Source organism: Carya illinoinensis, chromosome 3, assembly GCF_018687715.1.
Source record: "Carya illinoinensis cultivar Pawnee chromosome 3, C.illinoinensisPawnee_v1, whole genome shotgun sequence".
NCBI classification, from domain to species: domain Eukaryota; kingdom Viridiplantae; phylum Streptophyta; class Magnoliopsida; order Fagales; family Juglandaceae; genus Carya; species Carya illinoinensis.
In genome coordinates this window covers 41,162,051-41,176,661 of record NC_056754.1, presented here as the reverse complement: position 1 = coordinate 41,176,661, position 14,611 = coordinate 41,162,051, and positions in this window count along the sequence as shown.

The following is a 14,611-nucleotide window of genomic DNA, read 5'->3' as shown; positions in this document are numbered from 1 at the left end:
CAACAATGATAGTCAATCGAGTCATCTCTCTCTCTCTCTCTCTCTCTCTCTCTCTCTCTCTCTCTCTCTCTCTCTCTATATATATATATATATATGTGGCTCCAATACTTTGAATCTGACTCCAACAACTCTAATCAGAGTTAGAGTCCACTCTTGATCGAAGTTCGAGTCGGAGCCCAATTTTGATTCTGACTTTTGTTGGAGTCAGAGTTCAGAATTGGGCTTTAAGACTTCATTGGAGTCAGAGCCTAGTCCTGGTCACGGAATGTAAAGGAATATGAAGTAATAAAAGGGTGAAATTTTAGCTTAAAGCATTGATGATGTTATATATTAAGTCATTATCCGCCATAGGTTTGCCAATGGCTACAAGTTGATATGAAATGGTCTCAGCACACTTTATATAATCAATACAATTTTGTGAACCTTGATGAAGAGTTTGCACTGGTCTCTTCAATTGGCTAACATGAGAATGTGAGTGTGAGGCAAATTGAGATGCTAAATAATTCTAAATTTGTCTTGATGTGTGAAGTCCAAAAATAGAGGACAAAACACTCTCTAAGAGACTTGAACTTAGCCAACTTAGCCATAAGTTTATGGCTACGCAAAATGGGAAGAAACTCTAATATCCACATAAAATAGTTGGTATTATCCAATTTAACAGAAATGAGATATGAGATGTTAGTGTTGGTGTTTTTGGAAGGAACTTAGGAGGTTGAAGAGGCCATTAGGATTGTCTAGTGGCATGTCTGCCAATAAAACATTGATACTGTAAGAAATGATAAAGAAATAATTGTATTTGATAATCAATTCAGTTATAGATTACAAATATTTATACATGTGTCATTACAATTGTATATTAAAAAGTATCTACTGCATATATAACTATACTCAAGATTCATTATTTGTGTAGTCATGCTTATATGCAACAGACTTTCCTTCTTTAGAGTCATTGACATTGTGTAGACAATCTTCAGCATTCAAATCTTGTGGATTATTGGCTGTTGTTTATACTAAACTAGGCTACAATCTTGACAGCTGATGGGGGATTGCGTATCAGGCTCAATATCTTCAATTAATCCAACTTGTTTATCTGAAGAATTATGTTATATACAGTCACTTTTGAGTATTCTTTGCACGCTCCATTATATTTGTGTTACTTTAAAAACAAGTTATCTAATAACATTGAAAATGTCTCATATAAATATTTTCAGAATATTTAAAATATCTGTAAGTTTTAAAATATCTATCTTGCTTTAAAATCCACTTGATATCTTTTAGAACACACCCTTGAGGCTCGGCATGTAGAACGAGGCTCATCACGTAAAATGAGACTCATACTTAAAGAAGGAAGAAGGGGCGGATTATCACACAAGTGAAAGGAAACCTTCACTCCTCTGGCCTCCTGCCTCCCATCCCCCTTTTCCATCCCTAAAAAGGTTAATAGGACATTTTCCATACAGAAATGATACAATATCGCCCGCATTATACTGCTCATCATTTTAATTTTTTTTACTTAATAATTAAAGAAGTGATTTTTAGTGTATTGGAATTTTTTTTTTAATTTTTAAAAATATTTAAATATATTAAAAAATACAAAAAATACAAATGTGCTAGGTGGCACGCTTTGTGGACATTGCTGGGCGGCAACCTAGCACAACTCTTTTCTATAAGCCTTTTAAAAACAAATACTTTCTCAACTAGCTAGATCAGTCGAGCTAATCTATCTACTTTTTGGCCACCTTTGGCCTACACACATACATAGTACACTATACTATTATGCTTCTCAACTACTTCAAGAAATTGTACTCAATACAACTACTAAATGAGCAGGATGTGTGGCTTATGCGGCTCCTTGGCTACACACATGGATAATGATACCCTTGAGGTTTTTTCACTATTGCTTTACTACTTGTCCTACAGACATTTTTTCATTTTCTTTTCACAGCAACTGAATGCTGGACTGAATTCTAAAATTTCTTTGAACTGGCGCCCAAAATCAAGTACCTGAATTTTAACTTCTTTGCGCTCTCTCTCTCTCTCTCTCTCAAAATCATAACCGATAATTTCCATTTGGTTGCCCCACCATTGAACAACACGTCCACAGCCCACAAGCCCAGACGAAAAAGCCCAGCCCATGAGCCCATGAGTGGGAGCCCAGTCCACGAGCCCAACCCTTGAGCCCATGAGCCCATGCGAGGGAGCCCAACCAACGAGCCTAACCCTTGAGCCCTAAACGTTCAGCCCATCTGAGCCTAGAAGTTGAGCCCACCTCCATTGTGCTAAGGATACTTCTATCTATCGTGCCTCCGTAGTGCTCATCCTGCGGTATAGAAAAATGTGTCATTTACTTGAAATTTCTAAGACATGGAATTGAATTTGTATACACATTCTTGCAAGCATACATGTGAAATAAATTTGTATATACTTCTTGTATTTGAGTGAAGTTCTTCAATTTAATTTGGTATCACCCGTACGTAAATTTAATTTGGTATAATGCAGTTGTTTAATACAAAAAGTAACTTATTTTCAGGAACTTATTGTGGCAAGTTTAACTTATTTTTAGTAACTAATTTGGATAAATTAAGCTTAATTTTTGTAAGCATAACTTACTTTCAGTAAGTAATTTTGTAAAATTAGGCTTAATTATTGAAAGCATAACTTATATTGATTGTTTTAGTTGGAAAAGTAAAATTTGATAAAAAAAAATATATACATACATTACATTTGAAGTAGTTTTTAGATAAAGACAACCTTTTACTAAATAATGACCTTAAAGTTTCAACTATTTGATACTATAGAAATATTGAGATGCTTCCACATTTTTAATTGTTTGCTGGTTTGGTTTAAGGTGGTCTAAGTTTGGCTTTTCTTATTGTGAATCTAATTATTAGACAAACCTTTTATTCCTTTAATATTGTCAATCTAATTTTGAGAACGAATTAAACTTATAACATACGAGATTGTTTACTTTTTGACCCATAAATATATATATATATATATATATATATAAACTGCAAATGATAAATTAATAATCGTAAATTTGGCTGCTATGAGTTTTGATGATGATATATATAATAAAATGCATTGGATGTCTTAATGGCTATGTAGATAGAACCAAACGTTAGAGGTGAGGATATTGTTGAATAGCCTAGAGAGGGAATGCCATTTTTCTTAGTTGAAGAAGTAAGGGCATACTATAAGAAGTATGCAAAATAAGTTGGTTTCGGGGTGACAAAGTGAAGTTCCAAAGTCGGAGAGGATGGAAAAATAAGATATTTCAACCTTACTTATGTTCCATCAAGGCATGTCTATGAGCACATCTTTGAATATTCTTAAACTGAGACCGATGGATAACAATGGATGCAAGGCAAAGATTAATGCGATATTAGATTTTGAAGGTGAATTTTTCTTAACCCATGTTGTCCTTGAACACACTCATGCCCTTAATCCTGGAAAAACCAAGATACATTAGATGTCATAAGAGGTTGGATGAGTCGATGAAAAGAAGATTAGAATACAATGATATGGCTGGCATTCAATTGAGGAAGAACTACAATTCTTGCATCATTGAGGCAGGAGGGTATGTGATAGTCCCCAAGGTGAACTGACCCTCAGAGATCTTTTCCAAGTTTCTGATGGAGTAATTAAAAGATCGAGAGCTAAGAAAAATAATAAAGCAATGCAAGAATCAGTGCAATCCACTTGGGATGAGTCTAGTAAGAACCCAATATTCAAGATGGGCTTGAGAGAAGGAGTTCTAGTTCTCATCTACGTGATACAAGTAATGGAAGAGTGCAATATAAATTATGGCCTATTATTATGTTTATGTGATTGAAGGCCCTGGACTTGTTTATTTCATTAAAATTGTTTATTTTATTAGTTATATGAATTAGTCTAAAATAATTGGGCTTGGGATGCTTGGCCTACATATGTTTTATTTTGTTGAATTAGGGTTTCAAAAGGCTAAGTACTGTAGCGGTATTGTAGCCACGCATTGTAGCACGATACTATTCATTTAAGGGTATTTTTGGAAGATGGGGGTTTATTTTACCTAGGGTTTTAATTAGGTTTTAGTTTAAATACTCTTTGTTGCCTTATTTTAAGAAGTTCATGAAGTTTTATGAGATTTAATGAATTTTTATTCATTGTGAGTTGAGTTTATATCATATTGTTCTTCATTCAACTTTTGAACTTATCAAAAGTAAATCACAACCTTTGTGGCGTTTCTCCTTGATGATATGGGTTCTTGAAATTGGTTATTCAACGAGTCTAGATTTTAATTTAATCTAAGTTCTTGAAACAAGTTCATCAATGAGTCTAGATTCTTTCATCCATTGACTTGATTTTGATTTTTTTGGATAAGTTTTCAAATTGATTGTGAGTTTAAGGGATTTCAATTACACGGGTTCATATCCTTTAGTATTTAGAGCAAGGTTTTCAATCAGGTATAATTCTATCTTTTAATTCTTGCATTTTTAAATTTAATTCTAGGGATTCATTGTTCTAGGGTTGCCAAAAAAAAAAAAAAAAAAACAAAAAACAAAAAAAAGTGCAGAAGTTTCCTTATTCCTAGGGCTGCCGAATTACTCTATCATTATAAGGGTTCTTTGTGTTTTGGTCTTGGGCTGCCATATTGATTAGGGGCTAAAAATTGCATCATATAGGGTTTCTAAATTCTATGGTTTCTTGCATCTCTAAGTTTGTCAATTGCTTAGAGTGCCTTCTCATTGATTCTCTTTTATTTCCTTATCAATTTTGTGTCTTTAAATTCAATTGTTTGATTGTCATAATTGAATTAATTGTTTGTGATTGAATTAGTAAGAAAAGAAAATTAAAAAAAAAAGGAAAAAAAAAAGAAAAGAAAAATTTGAAAAAAAAAAAAAAAGAAGAGAAAGAAAAGGATTTTTGGTATAGTTGTTTGAAATATTTGCAATCTGAAAATTAAGTAATTTGACACATTGATTGAGCTTTATCATCAAAGGGGTTGAATAAATCTTTCTAGTTGCTATCTTGTTTTGTAATTACTCTTTTCCTCTTATAATTTCCTTGATTCTCGTGTCATTTTATTCCTTCTGTGTTTCTCTTGTTCTTGTTTATTGGACCTAATTACTAGTTTGAATAAAACAAAGTTGTCTTGTCTTGATTGAATTCAATTAATTCTTAAAGAATTTGAGTGGAAAAACTCTTGAGGTAAAAATTAAGAGAGTGTGAGATCATTATTGGAAAAAAGTCAATTAAATGTGAAACATGAGTGGAGTATCATTATTTAAGTGAAAACACATAAGAGAGCGTCTGAGGTCTTTTTCCCACTAACATTCTTTTCTGTGCAGCGCATATGAGATATCTCATAAAAGTGACTCATCACTAAATGGTATGGTAGACAATTCATACTTTGTGTTGCAGGCCATGCAACAAAAGTTTGAACGGTTGAATTTGGTGTTGGGGGAAGTGAGAAATATTGTTGCCCAGATGACTAACACAAGAGGGGGGGTGAATTGAGTTGTATTAAAAAAATAATAATTATAAATCAAATATATAATATAAAATATAAACAAAATATGAAATAACAATAAATATAAAGAGTAAGGGTAAGAGAGAAGCAAACTCAAGAGGGGGGTGAATTGAGTTGTATTAAAAAAATAACAATTATAAATCAAATATATAATATAAAATATAAACAAAATATGAAATAACAATAAATATAAAGAGTAAGGGTAAGAGAGAAGCAAACTCAGTATGTTAACGAGGTTCGGCCCCACTACCTACGTCCTTGCCTCAAGCTACCCCTTGAGGATTCCCAAATTCACTATTCAACCTCCTTCAAGTGGAGATAAAAACCTATTACACCTTTGAACAACACCGCTACAAAGGATTCTTGTAGAACACCCTCTACACTTGCAATCACCTTACACGTGGTGATTCAACTATTTCCCGTTACACGCATAAGGGTTATACACACCCTTTTTCTGATACAAGAGCTGATAGTGGGTAGGTTATCAGAAAACACTCCTCAATGAGTGAAATAAGAACAATACAGCGCAAACTATATCTCTCAAAATGAACAAGGATTAAGGCTCAATGCTTAGAGAAGAGAGAATGAAAGCTTTGAATGAATGTTGTATGCTCTTGGTGTTGTAAATGTGAAGCTTTCAAATGATCTATTTATAGGCATATGAGACTTCATATTCAAATTTAAAAAGATTCACATGTCAAAGACAACATCATTCACTTTTTCAAAAAAATCAAACCTAATTTTTTACTTTTGGCATATGACAAAAGGAGCACACTTTCATTTTCAAAAAATTCAAACCTAATCTTTTTTTTTTGCATATGACAAAAGGAGCACACTTTACTTTTCAAAAAATTCAAACAAAATCATCTACCTTTTGTATAAGTCTAAAAAAGCATCAATCACTTTTGAAAATATTCAAATAAAACATGCACATGTGAAAGATGACAATCAATCATCTTTAATATTTTCAAAGTTCAATCCTTTAATCAAGGCATGCACATGTAAAAGATGACAATCAATCATCTTTAATATTTTCAAAGTTCAACCCTTTAATCAAGGCATGCACATGTAAAAGATGACAATCAATCATCTTTCAAAATTTTCAAATTTAATTTTCAAAAATATTCATGCACATGTGGAAAATGTATTTTAATGCTTTATGATAAAATATTAATTTTGAGCATTAATCCTAATTTCGAATTTTAAGAGATTTACAATATTACTCTATGATTTTAATGTGAACTTGTTTCCTTCTTGCTCATACTTGGTTCTTTGATGTGCTTGACTCCATTGTGTGGACAACTTGAGCTTGAAACTCCTTTATTCTTTGAATTCATTTGTTATCATCAAAATCCATGTGTAGATTTATAATCACACGAAACTTGAAACCTTGGTTTCAACAATCTCCCCCTTTTTGATGATGACAAATACTTGATAGAACTTGAAACCTGTATTAATACTTAAGCTCCCCCTGAAAATATGAGTTAGTTTTTCAAACAAAAGTATAAATATAATTCCAAGCATATATAACAAGTTTAGCAATTTAAACAATGTTAATGTTCTAGTCTAAAACTTCTCCCCCTTTTGGCATCATTAAAAAGGATCGGCAGCAAGTAAATGGACTGAAGAAAATGATGTGTTTAATAGTCACTTTAGATAGTTGAAAAAGGAGCCGTCTGTGACCCGACAAATGCTGCAAAGTCCCGAGGCCTAACTCTATGAATTTAGTGCGGCTGGAAATTTAAACAATCGCTTGATGTTGTTGACAAACGTGATTGAAGGCTTTGAGTTTCTATAAAAAAATGATCATTTTCATCTATCGGATGCCAAAAAATACATCACTTCTTGACCTGAGTTCTGTTTTTCCACAACGATAGAATGACTGAGCAATTCTCTTCCACTAATATTCCAGACTTGAATCAGGAACCCTTGACGCATCAATCATCAATCTTCTCTCCTGAGGCCGTCAATACCATGATAGGAGCAGAGAACCGTTTTTCTAGTACGGCTGATTCTGAGATTATTGCAGAATAAAAAATGCTCTGTAGTCAATATGATGCCTCTGTTACGATCATGTCTCGGAGGTTAATGGCGAGGGTGAGTGAGATTGATCATCTTAACATGCAAATATCTGAGTTACGACAGAAGCTTGCTAATAAGGATAGTGAGAATAAAAGGCTAAAGCAAGAAAACCATGAGTTAAAAAAATTTGCAGATTGGTATGCTCATGATCTGCAACCACAAATAGAGGAGCTGGAACGAGAAAGGGTTCAGATACAAGGTCAACATCGACAGATAACACCAGAGGGTCATCGTTTATTAGAAAAATAGGGACAATCTACTATTAATCTCGCTGGCTTAGTAAGAAAACTTTTGACAATATGTGTCCAGCATATCTTGTATTTCTTTTGACTAAATAAGATTTGAAGAGACAATAGTTTGTCTTATTCTTTATGCTATCTCTATAAAATCAGTCCTAAAGTTCATCCAATCCGCATCAAATTTTCTTCTCATCTCTATAACTCATCTGCATTCCTTCAACATTCTCGTTTTAAGCCTTCTATTCTTTTCTCAATGGCTCATTCTTGTAACATTTTTCTAGATCCATCCATGAGGCATTCTGCATCTCAATCTCCTGTCCTTTCTGCAGCTGCCATTGGTGCCATGTTGCAGCAGGAAAATAATAATCTGACTAATAAGTCAGATTCTGATGCTATTTATGACTTAGTGAGTCTTAGGATTCGCTACTCTTCCTCTATTGTTGTTTTTTCTCAGCGGCTACAAGCCAAAAATTATGAAATTGAAAAGCTCAAAGAATAAATTGTTGCTTCAACGAATTGTTCAAGAGTCTCACACAAGGGAAGGAATCATTCGGCAGAAGAATAAACAGTTGAAATCTTTATTAGATTCTTCATTCCGCTTGCTAGTTCCCATGGATAAGAATGACATGGTATTGTATGAAGAGAATGAGCGTATTTAAAAGTATTTAAAAAATCTATCTCTATTTTTATTGACTCTAGTCTATCTTTTAAGAGATATTCATAGCATGCATCATACCTATTTCTCTTCTGATCATACATAATCTATCTTCTGGTAAAGGCTTTGTGAAAATATCTGCTAACTGATTGTGTGTGTTTGTGAATTCTAGTACTATATCGCCTTTCTGCACATGATCTCGAAGAAAATGATATCTTATTTCAATATGCTTAGTTCTAGAATGTTGTATTGGGTTCTTTGAAAGATTTATAGCACTTGTATTATCACATTTGATTGGAATGTGATTATACATGAGTTTAAAATCTTCAAGTTGTTGCTTCATGTAGAGAACTTGAGCACAACAACTACCTGCAGCAACATATTCTGCCTCAGCAGTAGATAGTGCAACAGAATTTTATTTTTTACTAAACCAGGAAACTAGTGCATGACCTAAGAAATGACATGCTCCACTAGTGCTTTTTCGATCTATTTTACAGCCAACATAATCTGCATCTGTGTAGCTGATTAGATCGAAAGATGTGTGTTTAGGGTACCATAACCCTAGGTTAATTGTACCACTAAGATATCTAAGAATACGCTTAACTGCAATTAAATGTGATTCTTTTGAAGATGATTGAAAGCGTGCACATAAGCACACACTAAACATAATATCTGGTCTACTGGCTGTTAAATATAATAAGCTACCAATCATACCTCGATATATTTTCGAGTCAACTGGCTTACCGGATTCATCTTTATCAAGTTTAGTTGATGGGCTCATTGGTGTTCCAATTTCCTTAGCATTTTCCATCCCAAACTTCTTCAGTAATTCCTTAATATATTTTGATTGATTGATGAATGTTCTACTTTTTGCTTGCTTAATTTGCAATCCGAGAAAGAATGTAAGTTCTCCTATCATGCTCATCTCAAATTCTTCCTGCATAGTCTTAGCAAAAACTTGACACATATTTTCATTAGTAGCACCGAATATTATATCATCAATATAAATCTTAATCAAAAGAATATCATCATTTTCATATTTAATGAAAAAAGTTGTGTCGATTTTTCCTCTTGAAAAATCTTTTTCAATCAAGAAATCACTGAATCTCTCGTACCAAGCTCTAGGAGCTTGTTTAAGTCCATATAGTGTTTTTGTGAGTTTGAAAACATGATTTGGGGAAATATGATTTTCAAAACCTGGAGGTTGCTCAACATATACCTCTTTATTTATAAAACCATTTAAGAAAGCACTTTTAACATCCATTTAAAAAAGTTTGAAATCTTTATAACAAGCATATGCAAGTAGCATTCAAATAGCTTCTAATCTTGCGACAGGTGTATATGTCTCATCATAATCGATTCCTTCTTCTTGATTAAAATCTTGAGCTACAAGTCGAGCCTTATTTCTAGTAATGACTCCGGACTCATCTTTCTTGTTTCTAAAAATCCATTTTGTTCCAATAATAGTATGATTTTTGGGTCTAGGAACAAGTGTCCAAACATCATTTCTTTCAAATTGATTCAACTCTTCTTGCATAGCTAGAATCCAAGATTCATCAAGAAGTACGTCATCAATATTTTTGGGTTCAATTTGCGATAGAAAAGCAGTATGATTGCAAATATTTCTAAGAGATAATCGAGTACTTACACCTTGTTAAGGTTCTCCCAAAATTTATTCTACTGGATGATCTTTAAGAAATTTTCACTGTTTGGTTGCATCTTGTATTAAATTTTGATGACCTTTCCTGATGGCTACATGTTGAACTTCCTCTATTGTTTTCTCTTTGTTGAGATTGAGACTTTCTGTGTTATTTATACCTCATGTTTCTTCATCAATAGATTTCTTGGAGAGTGGAGAATTAGATTCATCAAATACTACATGCATAGATTCTTGTACAGTCAAAGTCTTTTTATTGAATACTCTATAAGCTTTACTATTAGTAGAATACCCGAGAAAGATACCTTCATCAGATTTTGCATCAAACTTGCCTAAATTATCTCTGTCATTCAAAATAAAACATTTGTATCCAAATACATGAAAGTAACCAATGTTGGGCTTGTTCTCATTCCAAAGCTCAATGGGGGTTTTATCTAATTTAGACCTTAGCATAACTCTATTTATAACGTAACATGCAGTACTTACCGCTTCGGCCCAAAAATAACTAGGCAAGTTGTTCTCATTGAGCATTGTTCTTGCCATCTCTTGAAGATATCTATTTTTCCTCTATACTACCCCATTTTGTTGAGGAGTTCGAGGAGCAGAAAAATTATACACAAAACCATTTTCATCACAAAATGTTTCAATATTTTTATTAACAAACTCTTTTCCCCTATCACTTCGGATACTTGAAATAGTATAACCCTTTTCATTTTGAATTCTCTTGTATAACTTGGTAAATGCATTATATGCCTCATCTTTATGAGCAAGAAAGATGACCCAAGTATATCTAGAGAAATCATCAACAATAACAAATGCATAAGATTTTCCTCTTAGACTTGCAACTCTATTTGGTCCAAAAAGATCCATGTGTATCAGTTGCAATGGTCTAGTAGTGGAAATATGTTTCTTAGTTTTAAAAGAAGTTTTTGTTTGTTTATCAAATTGACATGCATCACAAATTTTGTCTTTAAGAAAATTTGTTTTTGGTAAACCTCTCACAAGATCATTTTTTGAAAGTTTGGAAATAAGTTCCATGTTGGCATGACCTAATCTTCTATGCCATAACCAACTAGTTTCATTTTAAGCTGAAAAGCAAATAGCATCTTGTGAGGTAATTTCTTCAAAATCGATTGTATAAACATTATTGTTTTTAAAAGTAATAAAACAAATATTACAATCATGATCATTCAAAATAATGCACTTATCTATTTTGAAAGTAACTGTAAATCTTTTATCACATAATTGACTTATGCTCAAAAGATTATGTTTTAGACTTTCAACAAGTAGAACATCTTCAATTATGAGAGAAGATTTATTACCAATTTTACCTATTCCCATGATCTTCCCTTTCGAGTTGTCTCCAAATGTCACGTGTCCTTCTTCTTTAGATCTAAGATCAAAGAACTTAGTTTTGTCTCCCGTCATGTGTCTTGAACATCCACTATCTAAAAACCACTTGTTTTTGCTTGTGGATGACTTCATGCATACCTATAAAAACAATTAAAATGATTTTTCTTGGCACCCAAGTTCTTTGGGTCCTTTATTTATTAGTATTAGAAGAAACAAGATTTTTAGGTACCCATATGGCCCTAATAGTCATTGTATGATTTCTTCTAATAGGACAAGTATGATAATTATGACCATTTCTATTACAGAAATTACAAATAGCATGTGACATATATGAAGAACTTGAATGATTATAATAATATCTTTTTTTGACAAAATTATTTTTATGAAAAGAATTTTGATTATTGGTCTTTGATCTAGAAGGATTATCAAAGAAATTTTTATATGGTTTGTATTTTTGTCTTGGCATATATCCCAAGCATGCCTTGTCAAAAACACATCTTTGACTACCAAGAAGTTTTTCAAAATTTCTTTTTCCATTCGTAAAGTTTTCAACAATATTTTCTAAATCGGTTTTCTTCTTATTCAATTCAAGATTTTCATATTTCAAAATGATATTTTCTTTTCTTAAAATATCAATTTCATTTGTTAAAGAAAAATTTTTCTTTTTCAAAGCAGTATATTTGATACCCAATTTTTCAAATTCCTCATAAACCTCTTCTAAAACATTTTGCAATTCTTCATATGAAGGATCTTCAATATTATCAAGGTTTGTTACCTCAATGTCATCTTTAGCCATAAGACAAAGATTTGCTGATTCTCCATTATTTGCTTCACTATCTGAGTTATTTGAATCATCATCCCATGTAATTTTCATTGCTTTCTTGCCCTTGTTTCGATCTTTCTTTAGAAGAGGACAATCTGGCTTGATATAACCAGGCTTATTACATTTATAACAAATTAAAGTGTCATTTTTACCTGAATCTTTCTTGAAAAACTTTTTGAAGGATTTCCTCAGAGGAATTTTATTTTTCTTTAAGAACCTCTGAATTCTTCTTGTTATCATCGCAACTTCTTCATCTTTGTCTTCATTTTCCTCATCTTCATCACTTTCACTTTCATGAGGAACAATTTTAAGTGCCGAGCTCTTTTTTGGCTTTCCTTCTTCTTCTCCTCTTTTCAATGTGTACTCATGGGTGATAAGTGACCCGATGAGTTCATTCACTTCGAGCTTCTTGAGGTCTCTAGCTTCAAGAATCGCTATCATTTTTTATTCCAGTGTTTTGGTAGAGAGTTGAGAATTTTTCTTACTATCTCCAGCTTGGAATAAACTTTTCTAAGAGCTGTCAAGCTGTTTATGATGTTAGTAAAACGAGTGCGCATACTAGAAATAGATTCATCATCATTCATCTTAAACATTTCATATTCATGAGTAAGAATATAAATTTTTGATTCCTTGACTTGCGAGGTTCCTTCATAAGTAACTTCCAAGTTATCCCAAATTTCTTTTGCCGTAGCACAAGTCATTATTCTATTAAACTCATTTCCATTGAGAGCATTAAATAATAAATTCATAGCAGCTAAATTCAAAGTATAAAGTCTATCGTCTTCACAATCAAACTCTTCATCTTCCTTTTTGACTTTTACTCCATCAACCACTTTTGTTGGAATATAAGGTCCATTTAAAATACATTTCCAGATTTCTCGACCTTGAGCCTGAAAGAATATTCTCATTCTAACTTTTCAGAATGAGTAATTATCACCACAAAAGAGTGGAGGCCGACTGCTAGATTGACATTCACCAAATGAAGTTGAAATGTTAGCCATAAGATCTTAACCCAAAAGATAGTTAATCTTATAATAGAGCTCTTAGCTCTGATACCAATTGTTATTGATTATAGGCCGCACCTATGTCACCTAACAATTGTACCTACCAGACTAGTCAGCCACCGTCTCTACCGGTGCACCGTCACCCATGGTCGGAGAGTCTTGCTTCGGTGACATAGTCACAAGCGAAAGTTTCCATGAGTGATCTCCCTGTATGAACAGTACAGGTCAACTAGTTCTGATACCAATTGTTACTGATCATAGGCCACACCTATGTCACTTAACAATTGTACCTACCAGAGTAGCCGGCCACCGTCTCTACCGGTGCACCGTCACCCATGGTCGGAGAGTCTTGCTTCGGTGACACAGTCACAAGCGAGAGTTCCCATGAGTAATCTGCCTGTATGAACAGTACAGGTCAACTAGGTCTGATACCAATTGTTGCCTAGATGACTAACACAAGAGGGGGGTGAATTAAGTTGTATTAAAAAAATAACAATTATAAATCAAATATATAATATAAAATATAAACAAAATATGAAATAACAATAAATATAAAGAGTAAGGGTAAGAGAGAAGCAAACTCAGTATGTTAACGAGGTTCGGCCCCACTGTCTACGTCCTCGCCTCAAGCTACCCCTTGAGGATTCCCAAATTCACTATTCAACCTCCTTCAGGTGGAGATAGAAATCTATTACACCTTTGAACAACACCGCTACAAAAGATCCGTGTAGAACACCCTCTACACTTGCAATCACCTTACACATGGTGATTCAACTATTTCCCGTTACACGCACAAGGGTTATACACACCCTTTTTCTGATACAAGAGCTGATAGTGGGTAGGTTATCAGAAAACACTCCTCAATGAGTGAAATAAGAACAATACAGCGCAAACTATATCTCTCAAAATGAACAAGGATTAAGGCTCAATGCTTAGAGAAGAGAGAATGAAAGCTTTGAATGAATGTTGTATGCTCTTGGTGTTGTAAATGTGAAGCTCTCAAATGATCTATTTATAGGCATATGAGACTTCATATTCAAATTTAAAAAGATTCACATGTCAAAGACAACATCATTCACTTTTTCAAAAAAATCAAACCTAATCTTTAGTTTTGGCATATGACAAAAGGAGCACACTTTCATTTTCAAAAAATTCAAACCTAATCTTTTACTTTTTGCATATGACAAAAGGAGCACACTTTACTTTTCAAAAAATTCAAACAAAATCATCTACCTTTTGTATAAGTCTAAAAAAGCATCAATTACTTTTGAAAATATTCAAATAAA